We start from the raw sequence: 20,580 nt of genomic DNA, 5'->3' as shown, positions 1-20,580 counted from the left end.
AGAGCAACAGGGAAGTTGTTCTGAAGGTAATGTTGTCAGCTGAATTTTCAGAGCTGAATCCGTACAAACAGCAGGCGTCTGCTGCCTTACAATGTGCAGACAACACTCCCGACTAGATTCCAAGTACGTTGTAAGAATACTGCAATTCATGTCTGAACATTGATGGAAAAATAAAAATAACAGCTGAAGTTGGGTCACTTCTGTATTCGCACTGGGTTTTTTTTAAGGTGTAACATATTGCGAAACTCCGTAATGTGTCATAATTTGTAGTTTGATAGAAAAATGAACTTCAGAAGAGTAACATTTTTAGTGTTCAGTGAGGGCAATTATGACCTTTAGGGAGGTTAATAATGTAGACAGTAATAGTTAATAATGCTACACTACTGTTCTGGGAATTGCTGCTTGCAGGGTTTGTGCTGAATACGTAACTGGTCTCAGAAGCCATTGGTGAAACAACTGTGAAACACTGCCTCCTCGACTTCCTCCTCTTTGATTTGCTGCCAAATCTTAAAGCTGCTCTCATTCACGGTTTCCCCTTTCCTCTGTGCATTGGCCTGCCCTTCCTTATTTAGGTCTTCTCCACCCTCAACCCTGCTGATTTCATTTTACATCAGTGCAGTGTGACCGGGGGCTCCTGTGGTCAGCCTGAGTTTCCAACCAGCAGTCTGATGATCCAAAGCCCAGCCTCAGCAAAATTAAACAACCATGGACCTCATACATTTTTTTTATTTTTAAAGAATATAAAGTATGTGTATAAATTAAAGCCAGTGTATTGCGTGGCGTATGAAAACACAAATCCGGCTAATGATTTCCAGGAACGCTCCCCCTTGATGTTTTTTTAAGGAAAGTGCAGTGTTAAAATAAGCACGCACGGGTTGTTCAAGGAAAAACAAATTTGTGGATATTTGCAATCCCCTCAGTATGTCTGCACAGTTCGGGTTGTAACAAACATTGTCTCAGACTCTGAAACAGCCTAACCATATTCAGCCCCTCTGACACATCCCAGCTCTGCTTCCATCCGGACTGCACAAGAGCAGAACGGTGACATTTCATTTCTGACTATCGGGGTCCAACGATCTTAACTCAACCTTGACTGCTCGAGTAGAACCGCCTTGGAGAATAATAAAGTGCCTTTGAACCTCCATGATACGTAAGGTAACAATATCGCAAGGAAGCGAACGTCATAAAAGTGTTTTATTTATCAAATAAATATATATATATAAAAGTTAATGCGTGACATTTCATTCCAAGTCGTCCTCTTAGCCACCCACCGCACTGTATGGTACACGAAAGCAAAAGGGGGGCAGGGATAAAACGGATAGATTATTTGGACTAAATCCAGTCGGATAAATTATGCGCATTTACCCCCTGCTTCTACACCAGCGTGTCAGATTAGCAGGGGTCACGCATTTCTTTTGCAAACTCCTTTTTTTCCTCAATTCCCTGAACCACCTTATCCAGTGAGTGGTGCTGTGAGATTGGCGGGCCGCAGCTGACGGCTGGAGGGCGTTGTGTCTGCAACAGTTACATTTCCCCAGTTCACAAAGCAAATGAGAGAAGCAAACGAGGTTTTCTGTCTGGTCACTCCAAGTGTTGGTAGCACGGAGCAAATAGGTAGATTTCCTCTGGTCACGATTTCTAGTAAGTCCTAAAAAATCTTTATTTTAAATGTCGTTCCCATTTCCCTAGAAATAGGGAGGAAAGATTTTTCCACTATATTTTTCATGTTTTTCAAAATAAATCACCACCTTCTCGAGGACAATTAGGGATGAGCAAAAAAATACTAGCGTAAAAAAACTTCCCACTTTTTATATCCAAGTTTTTTTCCCCCATTTTAAAAACTACTTTCTTCTCCCTCTTTAGGCTTGCCTAAACCACACACCAGTCCTTACCTGAACAAGCAGGTAAGTGATTTGTTCCCAGGCTATATATAAATATATATATAATGATTAAGATGGCTTTTAAAAAGACACGATACAGTTTAGAAAACTCAATCTGTCAAGCTAGTTTCTATCCTTCAGATGCCCTTCAGTCACAATCTCTTCTAGACACTTGAACTGAGATTAGAATCATGTTTAAAAAAAGAACAGTTGCATAAACCCACCTCCTGCCACTCCGGAGTATATGAGTACTCAACATGATCCTGACATTGGAAACAACAAGCATTCCAATTGTCCGTGCTGGAAATCTGAAACAAAAACAGAAAATGCTGGAAAAAGTTTTGACCGCATTTAAAAAGTTAACTTTTTTTCTTTCCACAGATGCAGTCTGAGTTGCCGAATGTTTTTCAGAATTTTCTGTTTTTGTTTTACATTCTGGCACTGGACTGCCTTAAAACTACAAAACCTCAACCAACAGTAGGTGGTAGGCAGCTATAGATCAACTCTTAATTTTCAAGATGGAAGCCAATCACGTGTTATCTTGCCATCCTTCATGTTGGAACGTTATGTATTTCTTATTACCTCTCTTCTGACAGCCCCTGCACTATTCATTATTGACTAAGTCATTGGAGAGACAACTTGTTCTTAAGGCTCTGATATCATTCTGTAGCCACCAATGCACCATTTTTTGACCTACTTGGTAGTACAGCTGACATGAGAATTGAAATTTTTAAAGTCAGGAATAAACCGTCATTCTACCACGCACTGGCATAGTAGGTTGATGCACCAATGCACCGCTTATAACAAATATGAAATTCAGTGGTACACATCAGAATTAATCATGAAAATTAAGCATGATTTCATGTTCTTTTGCTGGATAATATGTTTTTCTAGATTCTGATATGCTGATTGCCGACGGGAAAAACTGGAAAAGGCAGCTCGAAGTGAATGGACCTTCCTCCTTGAAGGCAACTATTTGGCCTCTGCTCACTACCTAACTCCAGACAGAAAATCGGAGAACTTAGTGGGTAAGGAATTGTAGCCATACAGCCACATTTTGTTGTGCTGCCACACCCTGGAAAACTACCTTTCAGCATTATCATAATTACATATTTCATGAGCAAAAAAGTACCATGTCTTCAGAACAATGACATTTTTATTCCTTTTTTTTGCTTCGTTTGCTGACTTGCTTGTGGAATATTTCTGGAATTCAGCATTTTAAAAAATGCTGACACTTCTAAAAGCATGCAGTAGCTAGACTGGATGTACTGAAGGAGTTGTATGACATTGCACTGTCATTCAGAGCAGTGGATCTCAAACTTTTTGAGTTGAAGGGCCCCTTTTCAAATGGATTAGTAACCATGGGCACCCCATCTGAATTATACTATTACATAACACTCGTACTATGAAATTGCTGCATGTGAAGAGTGTTTTAATAATGCTTTTAAGGAAACAGGTATTTACTTACAGATGTCAGTAAGATGAATGTGCCTGCTTCTCATTGCCGAGTCTATCTATCCTTGGTATGATGTTTGGCACTGACGCTCATAAATCATTTTCCACTTGATCACTAATGTCCCTTAGGGAAGGAAATCTGCTGTCCTTACCTGGTCTGGCCTACATGTGACTCCTGACCCACAGCAATGTGGTTGACTCTTACATGCCCTCTGAAATGGCCTAGCAAGCCACTCAGTTGTATCTAACCGCTACAAAGTCAATAAAAAGGAATGAAACCGGACGGACCACCCGGCATCGACCTAGGCACCGGAAACGACAACGGCAAACCCAGCCCTGTCAACCCTGCAAAGTCCTCCTTACTAACATCTGGGGGCTTGTGCCAAAGTTAGGACAGCTGTCCCACAGACTAGTCAAGCAACAGCCTGACATAGTCATACTCACGGAATCATACCTGACAGACAATGTCCCAGACACTGCCATCACCATCCCTGGGTATGTCCTGTCCCACCGGCAAGACAGACCCAGCAGAGGTGGTGGCACAGTGGTATACAGGAGGGAGGGAGTTGCCCTGGGAGTCCTCAACATAGACTCTAGACCCCATGAAGCCTCATGGCATCAGGTCAAACATGGACAAGGAAACTTCCTGCTGATTACCACCTACCGCCCTCCCTCAGCTGATGAGTCAGTACTCCTCCATGTTGAACACCACTTGGAGGAAGCACTGAGGGTGGCAAGGGCACAGAATGTACTCTGGGTGGGGAACTTCAATGTCCATCACCAAGAATTGCTCGGTAGCACCACTACTGACCGAGCTGGCCGAGTCCTAAAGGACATAGCTGCTAGACTGGGTATGCGGCAGGTGGTGAGGGAACCAACAAGAGGGGAAAACATACTTGACCTCATCCTCACCAATCTGCCTGCCGCAGATGCATCTGTCCATGACAGTATTGGTAGGAGTGACCACCGCACAGTCGTTGTGGAGACGAAGTCCCGCCTTCACATTGAGGATACACTCCTTCGTGTTGTGTGGCACTACAACCGTGCTAAATGGGATAGATTTCGAATAGATCTAGTAATGCAAAACTGGGCATCCATGAGGCGCTGTGGGCCATCAGCAGCAGCAAAATTGTACTCAACCACAATCTGTAACCTCATGGCCCGGTGTATCCCCCACTCTACCATTACCATCAAGCCAGGAGACCAACCCTGGTTCAATGAAGAGTGCAGGAGGGCATGCCAGGAGCAGCACCAGGCATACCTCAAAATGAGGTGTCATGATGGTAAAGCTACAACAGAGGACAACTTGCATGCCAAATTGCGTAAGCAACATGCGATAGACAGAGCTAAGCGATCCCATAACCAACGGATCAGATCTAAACTCTGCAGATCTGCCACATCCAGCCGTGAATGTTGGTGGACAATTAAACAACTAACTGGAGGAGGTGACTCCACAAATATCCCCATCCTCAATGATGGGGGAGCCCAGTACATCAGTGCGAAAGATAAGTCTGAAGCATTTGCAACAATCTTCAGCCAGAAATGCCGGGTTGATGATCCATCTCAGCCTCCTCCTGAAGTCCCCAGCATCACAGATGCCAGACTTCAGCCAATTCGATTCACTCCGCGTGATATCAGGAAACGACTGAAGGCACTGGATACTGCAAAGGCCCTGGCAATATTCCGGCAATAGTACTGAAGACCTGTGCTCCAGAACTTGCCGTGCCCCTAGCCAAGTTGTTCCAGTACAGCTACAACACTGGCATCTGCCCGGCAATGTGGAAAATTGCCCAGGTATGTCCTGTACACAAAAAGCAGGACAAGTCCAACCCGACCAATTACCGCCCCATCAGCCTATTCTCAATCATCAGTAAAGTGATGGAAGGTGTCATCAACAGTGCCATCAAGCGGCACTTGCTTAGCAATAACCTGCTCAGTGACACTCAGTTTGGGTTCATGACCTCATTACAGCCTTGGTTCAAACATGGACAAAAGAGCTGAACACAAGAGGTGAGGTGAAAGTGACTGCCCTTGACATCAAGGCGGCATTTGACCGAGTATGGCATCAAGGAGCCCTAGCAAAACTAAGGTCAATGGAAATCAGGGGGAAACCCCTCCGCTGGCTGGAGTCATACCTAGCACAAAGGAAGATGGTTGTGGTTGTTGGAGGTCAATCATCTCAGCTCCAGGACATCACTGCAGGAGTTCCTCAGGGTAGTTTCCTAGGCCCAACCATCTTCAGCTGCTTCATCAATGACCTTACTTCAATCATAAGGTCGGAAGTGGGGTTATTCGATGATGATTGCACAATGTTCAGCACCATTCGTGACTCCTTAGATACTGAAGCAGTCCGTGTAGAAATGCAGCAAGACTTGGACAATATTCAGGCTTGGGCTGATAAGTGGCAAGTAACATTCACGCCACACAAGTGCCAGGCAATGACCATCTCCAACAAGAGAGAATCTAACCATCCCCCTTGACATTCAATGGCATTACCATCGCTGAATCCCCCACTATCAACATCCTAGGGGCTACCATTGACCAGAAACTGAACTGCAGTAGCCATATAAATACCATGGCTACAAGAGCAGGTCAGAGGCTAGGAATCCTGCAGCGAGTAACTCACCTCCTGACTCCCCAAAGCCTGTCCACTATCTACAAGGCACAAGTCAGGAGTCTGATGGAATACTCTCCACTTGCCTGGATGGGTGCAGCTCCAACAACACTCAGGAAGCTCGACACCATCCAGGACAAAGCAGCCCGTTTGATTGGTACCCCATCCACAAACATTCACTCCCTTCACCACCGATGCACAGTGGCAGCAGTGTGTACCATCTACAAGATGCACTGCACCAACGCACCAAGGCTCCTTAGACAGCACCTTCCAAACCCGCAACCTCTACCAACTAGAAGGACAAGGGCAGCAAATACATGGGAACACCACCACCTGCAAGTTCCCCTCCAGGTCACACACCATCCTGACTTGGAACTATATTGTCGTTCCTTCACTGTTGCTGGGTCAAAATCCTGGAACTCCCTTGCTAACAGGATTGTGGGTGTACCTAACCCACATGGACTTCAGCGGTTTAAGAAGGCAGCTCACCGCCACCTTCTCAAGGGCAATTAGGGATGGGCAACAAATGCTGGCTTGGCCAGCGATGCCCACATCCCATGAATGAATAAAAAAAATTTCCAGAAGGGACCTCCACAAACTTGTATTCTGCTGCTGTTGAGTTTAGGTACTTAAATATATATTTTTTTTAAACTCCTCTTTCTTGAACAAGGCTGAACTCACCTGGCATCCACCAGCAGCCTTTGTTACTGTGGGTCTACTTTACGATCTTTGTGCTGCTTTCAACACTCCTCCATGCACGCTCCCCTCCTAGGTGAGACAGACAGCCCACTCTGCTCTGCATATGTGGCGGCCGCACACTGCTCCCCCCTCCTAGCTCGCACCAAGCCCGCTTCCGGCCGCCACTCATTCGCTTACTCTAGACCACAACAACCTCCTGTCCACAGCACCCTTGATGGTGACCCATATTACCCACCCAATAAGGCAGTCCCTGCTCAGTATGCGCTTTCACATTATTTCTCAGATCCTCGGAAAGTCTCTACAGACCCCCAGGGTTGAAATCCATTGATTTAGGTCAGAAAAGATAGGAAATTTAAAGCCACTGGAAAATGGATTTGTGTAAAATAAATAAAATGGGGTCCTATATCTCCTTAGGCAATACTTTCCTGAGTTGAGTTGTGATCTCAGTCTTGTGAGAGGTCTAGAGTTGAGGTTGACATATCTTTCCTCGGAAGAAATTCAAAATCACTGTGTCCAATGAAGTGTTGTAAACTACAGGCAGCAAGCATTAAATGCTTATTATCATCCAGAAATATAAATGAAGTCAAATGAAAGTGAATGGCAGGGCCCGAAGATGCCCATTTCTGTTATTCAGTTAGGGAAAATGATCAGTTCTAACACATGCTTTGTCATGACAGATTTTTCTCCCCTGAACCCTTAATCCTTCTGATGAAGTATAATGTCATAGGAACTGGTAACCCTGCCATACTTTACCCAACTGCCTTTTCTTTATTTGTTAGCTCTTTCAACGGTGGGGACAGCTCATAGCAAAGCCTGGTGCAAAAAGGGCATGAGCTCCCAGGGAAAACGAGGCCATTTCTGTCACACCAATGAGACTAATCAATTCAGAACAGATCAGGAATTGAACCTGGGATCTTTGCAGTCGGTATATGCCACACAGCACAGTGTGCTTACCTACCAAAGGACTGCACTAGGCATCTAATCTTAATCTTCCAAAATGCTTTTATGTTTCAATTTTATTTCTGGCCTACTTAAGTCATTCCTAAATGAGGCACCTTTTTCCACAGAGAGGTCAGGCAGATAAACTATTGTTAATGTCACATTTTTAGCTAGCCACCAGGAGATGTGAGAGATTGACTTGGCCTCTGAATTAACTTCTGTCATTGTTCTTGCCTGTCTCAGATTGGCTGGCTGCTAATGGAAATTCAGTGGCTCTGAAATTCCAGGGCCCTTTGAAAGTTTGGCAGAGCAGGACTCTTGGCACTAACATCCACCACTGTAGACCTAATGCCAAATTTCCAGAACAGACACAGACTTGTTAAAATATACAGGGGCAGGCAACCCACACATGCATGAGTGCAACAGAGGTGCACTAAGGTTAAGAAAAATCGTAGCAGCACCCTTGCTGTCTAATGGTGAAGTCTGAGGCCGTTAGCAGATAAAGGCAAAAGTCAAAATATTGAGGGAAAAATGGCTAGGCACTTCAAGCTATTTGATCTATTCTGGGATTGATTACATTTGCTAACCTCCCAGTTGGCACAGGTCCTGCAGGGCTTTGAGCAGAATTCCCAGCAGTACTCAGGAAATCCCCCGGACATACCTCCAAAGCTGTCAGCAGATCTGGGGAGGGTGGGTGGATGTGACACCCACTTTCCCCTCCCTTCCCCCACCCCTACCCATTTACTACATGCCACTTATTACATGGAACAGAAACTTGGCAGATCTGGATTACACCTCAAATTGAACCCTCGCTCCCACCGGTGATCTGACTGCTCTACAACCTCCCTGCCCACCCCTCCACCCCAGAATTTTGGGCCCAGTGTTTTTAAAATGGAACTCTGGTCAATGTCTTACCTCTCAGTACACCAGCCTGCTGAACCATCAAGTTAGCAGGACATTTGTAATATAAAGCAGTATTTCCTGAAATTTAAAAACTTTTTGTTCAAATGTGGGAGGATTGAAAGGAGTTCAAAATGTTATTAAAATGGTAGCAATGTGGGAATGTCATTGCAGAAGATAATTTTACACAACTTTAGTACATAATGCAAGTCATGGGATTTTTTTCCAAAATGCTTTCCAAATATAACCCTATGTTTCCTGAAGGCATTGAGTCATACTACGTTACAGTGCCGCAGCCATCTTCCACCCTATGCTATTCACCAAAGCAGTCATTCTTTACAATGTCAGTTCAGACAGTGAGTATTGGCAGCCTGTGTGAACTAGGAAAAAATTCCTGTTTTTTTATGCTGCAAACACAAGATAAAAATACTGGAAGGAAGTCCATATATTCTGTTCAAATGTCAGTGTACCTTTAGGTGGAAAAAAATGCCCTCTATTATTGATCTGACTGATGGATTGCGTAATTATAATTGTCTTTATAAGGTTTCTTACTTTATCGTCTCCCAAATCCATAAAACGATTGCAGGCAGAAATTCATGCTTGCTCATACTGGTTAGTGGTTCCTGACAGTGTGTGCCAGAGAAGTGTGTAATTTGTTCCAGATTCACTTGTTCTGGCCTAGCCAAGACAGGAATACTGGATGAGAATCAACAATGGTCTGTCTTCTGGCTTTGCAAATGGTGCTCTGACAACTTTTGTATATCAAGCATTCTTAGTACTCAGGAATTTACTTCTTTTTTCTTTAAGAAAAGGAACAACTGGAGAACAGATGAGGTTTTTGCTCCTTTTCTGATGTGTGGTGAACAGATGGTAGATTATTGATGTATTTGCCTTTGAACAAAAATTCTATGCAGTTGATAAAATTGCCACATAGATAAGTGAAGGTTTGATGTGCAACAATTTGTATTATTCAAAACTCTTCAACATACCTCCTGTGGTGTTGCTCACAGTACATCAGATGATATAAAAACAGAAAGTGCTGGAATTAGTCAGCAGGTCCGGCAGTATCTGTGGAGAGAGAAACAGTTAACGTTTCAGGTCTGTGACCTTTCATCAGAAGTCAGATGATATTCTGTTTTATACTATATAAGCACAGTGGAGTGTTCTGCAGCTGTGATGATCTATGTTTAACCTAGACTGCCTTTTTAAGGCTGCAACATTTAATTGCTGCAAATCCAGTTTAATTGCTGTTGGCAAAGGAAGTTTGCTAGGAATTTTTTAAATTTATAACACTCTCCTTCCAGGTCAATGTGCTAATTTCCTTCTCTAATGGAAACATGTATGGTGTCAAATGTTGATAGGTGTGTGTCTATGTGTATATATGTGTGTATATGTGTATATATGTGTGTATATGTGTATATATGTGTGTCTATGTGTATATATGTGTGTATATGTGTGTATATGTGTATATATGTGTGTATATGTGTATATATGTGTAGAGATGAGTGTATATGTGTGTATATATCTGCAAACTCTTCCTGAGAACTTTTTCTCTTATAAATTCCTATTATCTTATTGAATTAGAAACTGTAGAATTTTGTCGCCGCAGCGGGGTTCCGATGCCAGGCCGGAAAGCCGGGGGCAACCCCGCCTCGGCCATTTAGGGAACTCCCGACGGCATTTTTTGGTGCTCAGGCAATTAACTGCCTGGCACCAGGTCTCCCATCCTTTAAAAGATGGGAGCCCGCCTCCAAGAGCTGCTGGCCAATCGGAGGGCTGACAGCTCTTCAGTCTCAACTGCACTACTGGGAGTGATGGCCACTGCTGGGACTGCATCCGACCTCCCCATAAAGTAAGTGGGTTCGGGGATCCAGGGCCAATCAGACAAGCCCCAGCAAGTGGGGGGCGGAGGGGAGGGGTTCATTGGTGAGGGTGGGTGTGGTTTCTGCCGGGGTGGCCCATGCCACTGCTGAGGGGGCCCTTCCATGGTGCACAGAGTGCCTAATCAGGAGGGCCCACCCCCACCCCCACCCCCAGCCATAGGGAAGCGGCCAGGTTTTACTGGACAGTCTCCCCACGAGGCGGGAGATTAACCAGTGGTATATTAAAATCCTAAATCTGCATGCACTTAATGACAACGTTTCAGTTCTAAGTTCCCATGACTTAATTATAATAGAAACTGTTGTTGGAAACCTGTCACTCCGTAATTACACATTACTGCCAGAGGAGCTACTACAGCACCACCATTAGGGCTATTCTAAATGTGGGAAAATGAAATTATCATAAAAATATAAAAATAAGGACATAATGTATGGCTTCAAAATGGGTATTGATTAATGTCTGTGCATGTTTGTCCAAATATCTGTCCTCTAAGTCCACCACTTCATCTGGTCTTAATCTCCTTGTGCGATGCCATTGGAGATTGATATACACACACATAAACACACACAATACATTGTCAACAGAAATCAATCTTCACTGTACAATAAAGAAACCAATTAATAAACTAACACTGACAACAATGCCTAATTCTTGTTGCAATATATAAACATGAAAGAAGGTAGCAGTTGTAAAAGATATAGGCAAAAAACAGATAGAAATGTTTTTAACGATGTGGCAAATGAGAAAATGGAAATAACATTGAAAAATAGAAAGAACTTGCATTGAAATAGTGCCTTTCACATCCTCAAGACATCCCTAAGTGCATCACAGCCAACTGAGTACTTTTGAGGTGTAGTCATAAAATAGGGATATAGTACAGTATATATGTAATGATGGTAAAGAGAATATGCAGCAGGAAAAACTTTCCATGTGTTCACATTGCTCTTATGATTAGAGGCTAAACTAGTATATAATGGGTGGTTGCTATAGACAAAATGGTGAGCCACAGGTAGTAAACAACTTACTCCTTCTGAGCAAGCTATTATTAAGTTGTTTGAGGGGGAACCGGCAAGGCATGGAGCATTTGGAGATTAGAACAGAGTATAGAACTCATGAAATGTACCATATTATTTAGATATTTCTGTGATGCACATGGTGTATTGCACCAGTTTTTCCATACACAATTATGCAAAATCACATAACCATGCATTCAATGAAAATGCAATACCCAAAAGAATTTATAACCTGCTGTCTTCACAGAGCAAGAAAACCCCAATACCTACAAGCTAAGCCTGAAGACTATCATTCTCCAGAGCACCAACTATCATGACCCCAACTTAAATCAGTCACAGGAGATTTTGATGCTGATGTTGACATGGAAGCGCAGGTTGAGTATCGGTGATGAATTGATACCAATTGATGATAGGCCAGCTGGTGCAGCATGGCAGCATAGGATGCTGTGCGCTTCTCACGAGTTGCGATGTGGATGCAGACCTGTGGTCTAGTTTCACTTAGAGGTTGCTACGGAATCAGTTCCAAACAGCGGTGTCACTTGTTCTGCTGCAGGCTAGCGGATAATGATTTGGTCATGTGGAAGGGTCCAACACAAAGATATGCACTGCCATGGAAAAATGGTTGTCTGCACTGCAATCTGTCATTGTGCACATGAGAACAACAGTGATACACTGTCATGGGAGGTTGAATACCATCACATCGCTCTAAACAAATGACACTTGCGTCATAGATGAATGGAAATGAAAATTGGGCCTTTTCTATAACGACTGCCAGTGACAAATTGAACAACGACCTCTATATCTTGCAGATTGTTATTCTGTTAAAAGAAAAAAAACATGTCAGTTATACAAAAACAGACAAGTGTCTGAAAACTGAGATGTCCCCAGTGGATGCATGGAAGGGAATTAAAATGTGAGGGCACTGCTGATTTTTACCGAAAGTTGCAGACGTTTGACTGCCCCTATCGCTGTTCACAAACATGGTGCTAAATCTCAGTCAAACACTCGGTGCTGATACTAAGCCTCCTTTTGTATCACCGCAATGTTCAGTTAGCTAACCGTGATGTCTTAAATTCACTTACACTGATTTTAACTCCAGATAGGTTTTGGGTGAGTGGGTAGCAGAGTGAGTTCCTCTCGTCCAACTCGGGAAGGGGCCATACTGGACCTGGTGTTGGGGAATGAGCCCGGCCAGGTTGTTGAAGTTTCAGTAGGGGACTACTTTGGGAATAGTGATCACAATTCCGTAAGCTTTAAAATACTCATGGACAAAGAAGAGAGTGGTCCAAAAGGGAGAGTGCTAAATTGGGGGAAGGCCAACTACACCAAAATTCGGCAGGAGCTGGGAAATGTAGATTGGGAGCAGCTGTTTGAAGGTAAATCCATATGTGATATGTGGGAGGCTTTTAAAGAGAGGTTGATTAGCGTGCAGGAGAGACATGTTCCTGTGAAAATGAGGGATAGAAATGGCAAGATTAGGGAACCATGGATGACAGGTGAAATTGTGAGACTAGCTAAGAGGAAAAAGGAAGCATACATAAGGTGTAGGCGGCTGATGAAAGACGAAGCTTTGAAAGAATATCGGGAATGTAGGACCAATCTGAAACGAGGAATTAAGAGGGCTAAAAGGGGTCATGAAATATCTTTAGCAAACAGGGTTAAGGAAAATCCCAAAGCCTTTTATTCATATATAAGGAGAAAGAGGGTAACTAGAGAAAGGATTGGCCCACTAAAGGACAAAGGAGGAATGTTATGCTTGGACTCAGAGAAAATGGGTGAGATTCTAAGCGAGTACTTTGCATCGGTATTCACCGAGGAGAGGGACATGAAGGATGTTGAGGTTAGGAACAGATGTTTGATTACTCTAGGTCAAGTCGGCATAAGGAGGGAGGAAGTGTTGGGTATTCTAAAGGGCATTAAGGTGGACAAGTCCCCAGGTCCGGATGGGATCTATCCCAGGTTACTGAGGGAAGCGAGAGAGGAAATAGCTGGGGCCTTAACAGATATCTTTGCAGCATCCTTAAACACGGGTGAGGTCCCGGAGGACTGGAGAATTGCTAATGTTGTCCCCTTGTTTAAGAAGGGTAGCAGGGATAATCCAGGTAATTATAGACCGGTGAGCCTGACGTCAGTGGTAGGGAAGCTGCTGGAGAAGATACTGAGGGATAGGATCTATTCCCATTTGGAAGAAAATGGGCTCATCAGTGATAGGCAACATGGTTTTGTGCAGGGAAGGTCATGTCTTACCAACTTAATAGAATTCTTTGAGGAAGTGACAAAGTTGATTGATGAGGGAAGGGCTGTCGATGTCATATACATGGACTTCAGTAAGGCGTTTGATAAGGTTCCCCATGGCAGGCTGATGGAGAAAGTGAAGGCGCTTGGGGTCCAAGGTGTACTAGCTAGATGGATAAAGAACTGGCTGGGCAACAGGAGACAGAGAGTAGCAGTGGAAGGGAGTTTCTCAAAATGGAGACGTGTGACCAGTGGTGTTCCACAGGGATCCGTGCTGGGACCACTGTTGTTTGTGATATACATTAATGATTTGGAGGAAAGTATAGGTGGACTGATTAGCAAATTTGCAGACGACACTAAGATTGGTGGAGTAGCAGATAGTGAAGGGGACTGTCAGAGAATACAGCAGAATATAGATAGATTGGAGAGTTGGGCAGAGAAATGGCAGATGGAGTTCAATCAGGGCAAATGCGAGGTGATGCATTTTGGAAGATCCAATTCAAGAGTGAACTATACAGTAAATGGAAAAGTCCTGGGGAAAATTGATGTCCAGAGAGATTTGGGTGTTCAGGTCCACTGTTCCCTGAAGGTGGCAACGCAGGTAAATAGAGTGGTCAAGAAGGCATACGGCATGCTTTCCTTCATCGGACGGGGCATTGAGTACAAGAGTTGGCAGGTCATGTTACAGTTGTATAGGACTTTGGTTCGGCCACATTTGGAATACTGCGTACAGTTCTGGTCGCCACATTATCAAAAGGATGTGGATGCTTTGGAGAGGGTGCAGAGGAGGTTCACCAGGATGTTGCCTGGTATGGAGGGCGCTAGCTATGAAGAGAGGTTGAGCAGATTAGGATTATTTTCATTAGAAAGACGGAGGTTGAGGGGGGACCTGATTGAGGTGTACAAAATCATGAGAGGTATAGACAGGGTGGATAGCAAGAGGCTTTTTCCCAGAGTGGGGGTTTCAATTACTAGAGGACACGAGTTCAAAGTGAAAGGGGAAAAGTTTAGGGGGGATATGCGTGGAAAGTTCTTTACGCAGAGGGTGGTGGGCACCTGGAACGCATTGCCAGCGGAGGTGGTAGATGCGGGCACGATGGAGTCTTTTAAGATGTATCTAGACAGATACATGAATGGGCAGGAAGAAAAGAGATACAGAACCTTAGAAAATAGGCGACATGTTTAGAGAGAGGATCTGGATCGGCGCAGGCTTGGAGGGCCGAAGGGCCTGTTCCTGTGCTGTAATTATCTTTGTTCTTTAATTGTTCTTTGTTTTCACAGGCTTCCCTCCATTCCTGCAGGGATTGGGTTTACAGATGTATTATTAAATTTAGGCCTCTATATTTGATCTATCTTCTTCCTCCTGCAACTCTACCCTCCCTTTCCTCTTCCCCTTCTGCCACTCTACCCTCTCCTCCAAATTCACTATACTTAACTTCTGGCATCCAATATTGCAGTTCTGAAGTATCTTCCATCCTCAGCCTCAAACCCCTCCTGTGACTTACTCAATCTTCTCTCAGCACGCCCCCCAGATTTGTCTGTCTTACTCCATAAATTCTCTTGGCCTCCTGCATTGCAGTTCTGGCTGGGCTGCAGCTCAATTCTCTCCCCATCCTCCACCCCTGTTCTGAAGAATCCACATAATCTTAACTCCCCATATGCAATACCTCATGAGATTGACTAGTGGGATATAAAATCTCCTGCACGTATTTATTGTACATGCTCTATTTTTCTGCTTAGTTAGGCTTCTCTCACACCACATGCCATTGCCCAACAATGTGAGTGGCTGGCAAACTGCTCCCAGGCAAATGGCAATACTGTTCTATAATCAGACATAAAAGAATGTACCAGAGTGGCATCATCCTGCTGCAGAATTGTCTCCTGCGTGCATCCAATTGCATGTGGAATCAGGGAGTCAAACCTACAATAGTTCCTTAAAAAAATAGAAAAGCAAAATTGTGGTTTATTCAAGAAGAAAATGAGAAAGAAAGAACTTGCATTTATATAGCACTTTATCACATCTTCAGGAGATAAAGACATAAGATATAGGAGCAGGAGTTGGCCATTTGGCCTTTTATTAATCCTTGTTGACTCTGTCTAGTCATATTATAATTCTCTAAGTGCCCTGTTACAACGTCCCCAATAATAAATTCTAGAATTTCCCCGACTAGTGATGTCAGGCTAACTGACCTATAGTTCCCTGTTTTCTCTTTCCCTTCTTTCTCTAATAGCAGAGTTATGTTTACTACCTTCCAATTCATGGGGACCATTCTAAAATCTAGGAAACTCTGGAAGATCAAAACTGATGCATTAACTATCTCGATAGCTACCTCTTTTAGAACCCTAGAATGCAGGCCATCAGGTTGATGGGATTTGTTGACTTTAAGTTCCATTAATTTCTTCATTAAGTGTTTTACAGCCATTCAATTACTTCTGAAATGCAGACACTCTTGTTACGCAGACAAATGCATCAGCCAATATGCATACAGCAAGGTCCCACAAACACCAACTGTGATGAATGGCCTGTTAAATTTTTGAGCTGTTGTCTGAGGTAGGAATGTTGAACAGAACACCGTGAGAGCTTTCAGCTGTTTTTCAAATTGTGTTATGAGATCTTTTATGTCCGCCTAAACAGGTAAGTGGGACCTCGTTTAAAATCTCATCAGGAGAACATTATGGCAAAAACTTGTATTTATAGAGCATCTTTAACCTGGAAAAACACTTCAAAGCACTTCACAGAGACCTAGAGAAAAAAATGGATACTGAGTAAAAGAAGTAGATATTAAGAAGGGTAACCAAGAGTGTGGGGACGAAGAAGTAAAGTTAAGGTCTTAAAGGAGGAGTGGGAGATCAAGAGGTGGAGGAGTTTAGGGAGAGAATTCCTGAGTGTGGAGTATTAGATGGTTGGAGGTACGGCCCCAGTGATGCGACACAGAGAGGAAGTATGCACAAAAGGCCAGAGTTAGAGGAATGTAGAGTTCTGAGGGAGGTTACATATATAGGGAGGGGCAAAGCCATCCTGGATATTAAACACAAGGGTGTGAATCTTAAATCTGAGGAAGCCAAGGTCGTTCCCAAAACACCCTTGGTACTACATTGAAGTGTCAGCCTAGCCTATGTGTTTAAAATCTGTCATAAGGCTGGTGGCCAGAATCTTCCAACTCAGATGTGTTACCAAAAGGCCAAACTGCTGCTACTTAGCTTTAACAGGGCTAAATGAAACCAAATTTAATTTAGAAATGTTCTGCTTCACGTTTTCGTGCAGCAAGCAATGACTGAAAATAAAATCTGGTTGATTGATTCCAGTACTCCCAACAAATTTGATTGGTTCTTATAGCCCTTGAGCCTGTTGTCTAAATGATCTGATTGGTTGGCAGTGACAACCTCCAATCCCAGTGAAAATAGCTGATTTTTCTTGAGGTAAATGCGAAATAGAGGACATGTGTTGAAAGGCTGGCTTAACAATAGGTGGCATTGGTGATATACCTATAAATTTCTCCTTGTGTGTCCAATAGGAGTAAACAATGGCTTAATTTTCATCTCTCTAAATTCTAACTTAGACACCATACTCCCCTATTTTGCTTTTTTAAAACGTATGTTTTTTAAATGCACTATAACTGGCACACAACAGAACAATTGTATCACATTTTCAATAATGCACAGGCTCTCCTTAATGAGATAAGCAGCCACATACCCCATTACTTAACACATGAGCTTCAAACCCAGCTGATGAATTTTCAGATTTCTGAGACATGTTGAATACAATTCAAATTTCTTATTAAGGCTATCATGCAATGGCAGGAAATGATGGATAGGCAATGCCCTACCCACCCATCCCAAATCCTAGCAAATAAAGCAAGGATTGGAAGAAATACAATAGCTGAGAATGGTCTAAGAAGCAGTACACACTCAGTAAATATGGGGTGAAGTCTGAAAACATGTATCGGGCCTGAAAGAAATCATAAAGGCGAAGAATGAATATCAATATAACTGACATAAACATTTCAGAGTCAGTGTCATTATTGGCACAGAAGGAGACCATTTGGCCCATCAGGTCCATTCGGCTCTCTGTAGAGCAATCCAGTCAGTCCCATTCCCCCACTCTATTCCTGTTGCCCTGCAAGTTTATTTCCCTCCCATCCAATTTCCTTTTGAAATCATTGATCGTCTCTGCCTCCACCATCCTTGTAGGGAACAAGTTCCAGGTCATTACTATTCACTGAGTAAAAAAAACTCTCCTGTATCTCTTGCCCAAATTCTTAAATCTGTTTTCCCTTAGTCCTTGTACTATCAGCTAATGGGAACAGTTTTTCCCCATCTACCTTATCTAAACCTGTCATAATCTTGTACACCTCTATCAAATCTCCCTTTCAATCTCCTTTGTTCCAAGGAGAACAACCCCAGCTTCTCCAACCTAACTGTTACGGACAAGTAGAAAGGGGTGTGGGTGGTTCCCACTGTTCACCTCCCGACTGACTGCAATAGTGTTTTGCTAAAAATGGTGAGTCAGTCCCTGAGTGTTTGTGGGTCAAGTAAGCAGACAAAGGACAGATTTTCTCTTAGGTTGAAAAAACTCTTATTTTTACACAATTCCTGAAATGGTTGCAACCTCACCCATGCACACATTCACTCACACGCACACATACAGATAGATAGAGAGAAAAAGGGTATGTGGTTTAAAGTTCAAACTGAGGTAGGTTTTCATGGTTTACGGTAAACCTGTTGAATCTTTTCAGGAGGACAATCTCTTTTAAAGGTGCAGGCCTGGGTGTTTGTAGCCTTGAACTTGTTGAAGTATTGTAGATTTTCTGGTGATTAACACTTCAGACTGGAGGTGGTGGTCACTTTACATTCTCTGCTGCAGCAAGTTGAAGTATAGAATTAGCAACAGGGCTTCCTCCTTGCTTGGCTGGATCTCTTTAACAGCCTCTGACTGGACTGCTTTCTGAAGGTGTTGTCTTGATATCTCTCTCTGTCTCTTTCTGTCCATAGGGTTACCCTTTTTATGTAAAAATTCATCACATTAGAGTTTCTGTTAGGAGACACATGGTATGACCACACAATGGACCAGGATGTGGAGACCATGGCTATCATTTAATGTCTGTATATGGATCATTCTGTTAACACTGCACTATTTCACACCTGTTCAATTTTAGTTTGAGCTGTGAGTTCATCTGTCTCCAGAATCCTTTGTTACTTCATTCATGTTGATAAGAGTCATTAATATGCAAGAGTGCTCTTTTCAATTTCAAAGAGGTTCTCCCCAGAGCTATTTCAGATGAGGTTAACGAGTTCCATTCTTGTACATAGGTTTGTTGATTTCCAGTACAGGAGGGGTCACATGACTGCTACTTCATTTTGATTGTGGTGCAAGTGTCCATGTTCTTGTGGTTTTGTTTAACAGTTGACTTTTTAAATTCATAATTCTTCCATTTCATTGATTATTTCATCACGGCTCCTTCCGTGCATGACTTAGCCTTGTAGTTAAAATCCCTTGTCCCTGGAACCATTCTGGCAAATCTCCTCTGCACCATTTCAAGGACCTTCATATCCTTCCTAAAATGTGGTGAACAGAACTGGATGCAATACTCTTGTTTGGCATAATCAGAACTTTATAAAGGATCAGAACAACTTCCCTGCTTTTATACTCAATGGGCTGAATTGTACAAGGGTGTCACATTTGCCACTTTCCAATCCTCTGTCAACTCCCCTGTATCTAGGGAAGATATGAAGATTATGGCAAGCCCTTCCTCTAACTCCACCCCACTTCCCTTAGCAACCCGGGATGCAAACCATCCGGACCAGGCGGCTTATCCACTCTAAGCACAGCCAGCCTTTCCAGTACATTCTGCCTATCAAATTTCACCCCATCCATTACCTCTACCATCTCCACTTCTACCAATATTTTGCCAGCATCCTCTTCCTTAGTAAATATCAATTCAAAGTACTCAGTAAGTATTCTAGCCGTGCTCTGCGCGTCTAAGCATATATCATTTCTTTGTCCCTAATCAGCCCCCTCTGCCTCTTACTACCCACTTACTATTTACATGCCAGTAGAAGATTTGGCGTTCTCTTTTATGTTAACTGCCATTCTATTCTCATAGTCTCTCCCAGTTTTATTTTCCTCTTCACTTCCCCTCTCAACGTATATTATTTTACCTGGTTCTTGCTTGAAGAATTCACCCAACATTTTTGTTTCATCATATTCTCTATCTCCCTCATCACCCTAGGAGCCCTGGCTTTGGTTCCTCTATCTTTTATCCTTGTAGAAATATGCCAAGCCTGTACCTGAAACATCTCCTCCTTAAAGATCACCGATTGTTCCATTATAGTTTTTCTTGTCCATCTTTGGTTCTATTTTACCTTGGCTAGATTCCCCTCTCATCTCATTGAAGTTATTCCTTTTCCAATTTAGAATTTCTACTTTAGATTGTTCCTTACTCTTCTCCATTACTAATCTCAACCTTATGACACGATGATCACTCTTACCCAAGGTTCCTCCACAGACACTTGGTCTACTTGGCTCACCTCATTCTCTGATGCCAGATCCAGTAATGCTTCCTTCCCAGTTGTACTAAGAACATACTGGTCAAGGAAGTTCGCCTGAACACATAGGAACAGGAGTAGGCCATTCAGCCCATCAAGCGTTCTCTGCCATTCAGTTAAATCATGGCTGATCATATACACCAACGCCACTTTCCTGTGCTATCTCCATATCCCTTGATGTCATTAGTCTCCAGAAATTGATTTCTGTCTTGAACATACTCAATGATTGAGCTTTCACAGCCCTCTGGAGTAGAGAATTCCAAAGATTCACCACCCTCTGAGTGAAGAAATTCCTCCTCAGCTCAGTCTTAAATGGCCTACCCCTTATTCTGAGATTATCACCCTTGGTTCTAGACTCATCAACCAGGGGAAACATCCTATCTACATTCACCCTGTCATGCCCTGTAAGGATTTTGTT

General features: G+C 43.1%; 1 long non-coding RNA gene across 2 annotated transcripts in view; it reads left to right on the top strand.

Moving 5' to 3' along the window:
• Positions 1–806: 806 nt before the first annotated feature.
• LOC137374506 (uncharacterized) overlaps positions 807–20,580 on the top strand; it is a 39,183-nt gene continuing 19,409 nt past the window's right edge. For both annotated transcript variants that reach the window (XR_010975835.1, XR_010975834.1), the window contains exons 1-4: positions 807–1,155; positions 1,864–1,904; positions 2,775–2,908; positions 11,629–11,755. This is a non-coding gene — a long non-coding RNA (uncharacterized lncRNA). The remainder of the gene's footprint in view (positions 1,156–1,863; positions 1,905–2,774; positions 2,909–11,628; positions 11,756–20,580) is intronic.

Source organism: Heterodontus francisci, chromosome 10 (assembly GCF_036365525.1).
Source record: "Heterodontus francisci isolate sHetFra1 chromosome 10, sHetFra1.hap1, whole genome shotgun sequence".
NCBI lineage: Eukaryota > Metazoa > Chordata > Chondrichthyes > Heterodontiformes > Heterodontidae > Heterodontus > Heterodontus francisci.
This window is presented reverse-complemented; position numbering and strand designations above follow the sequence as displayed.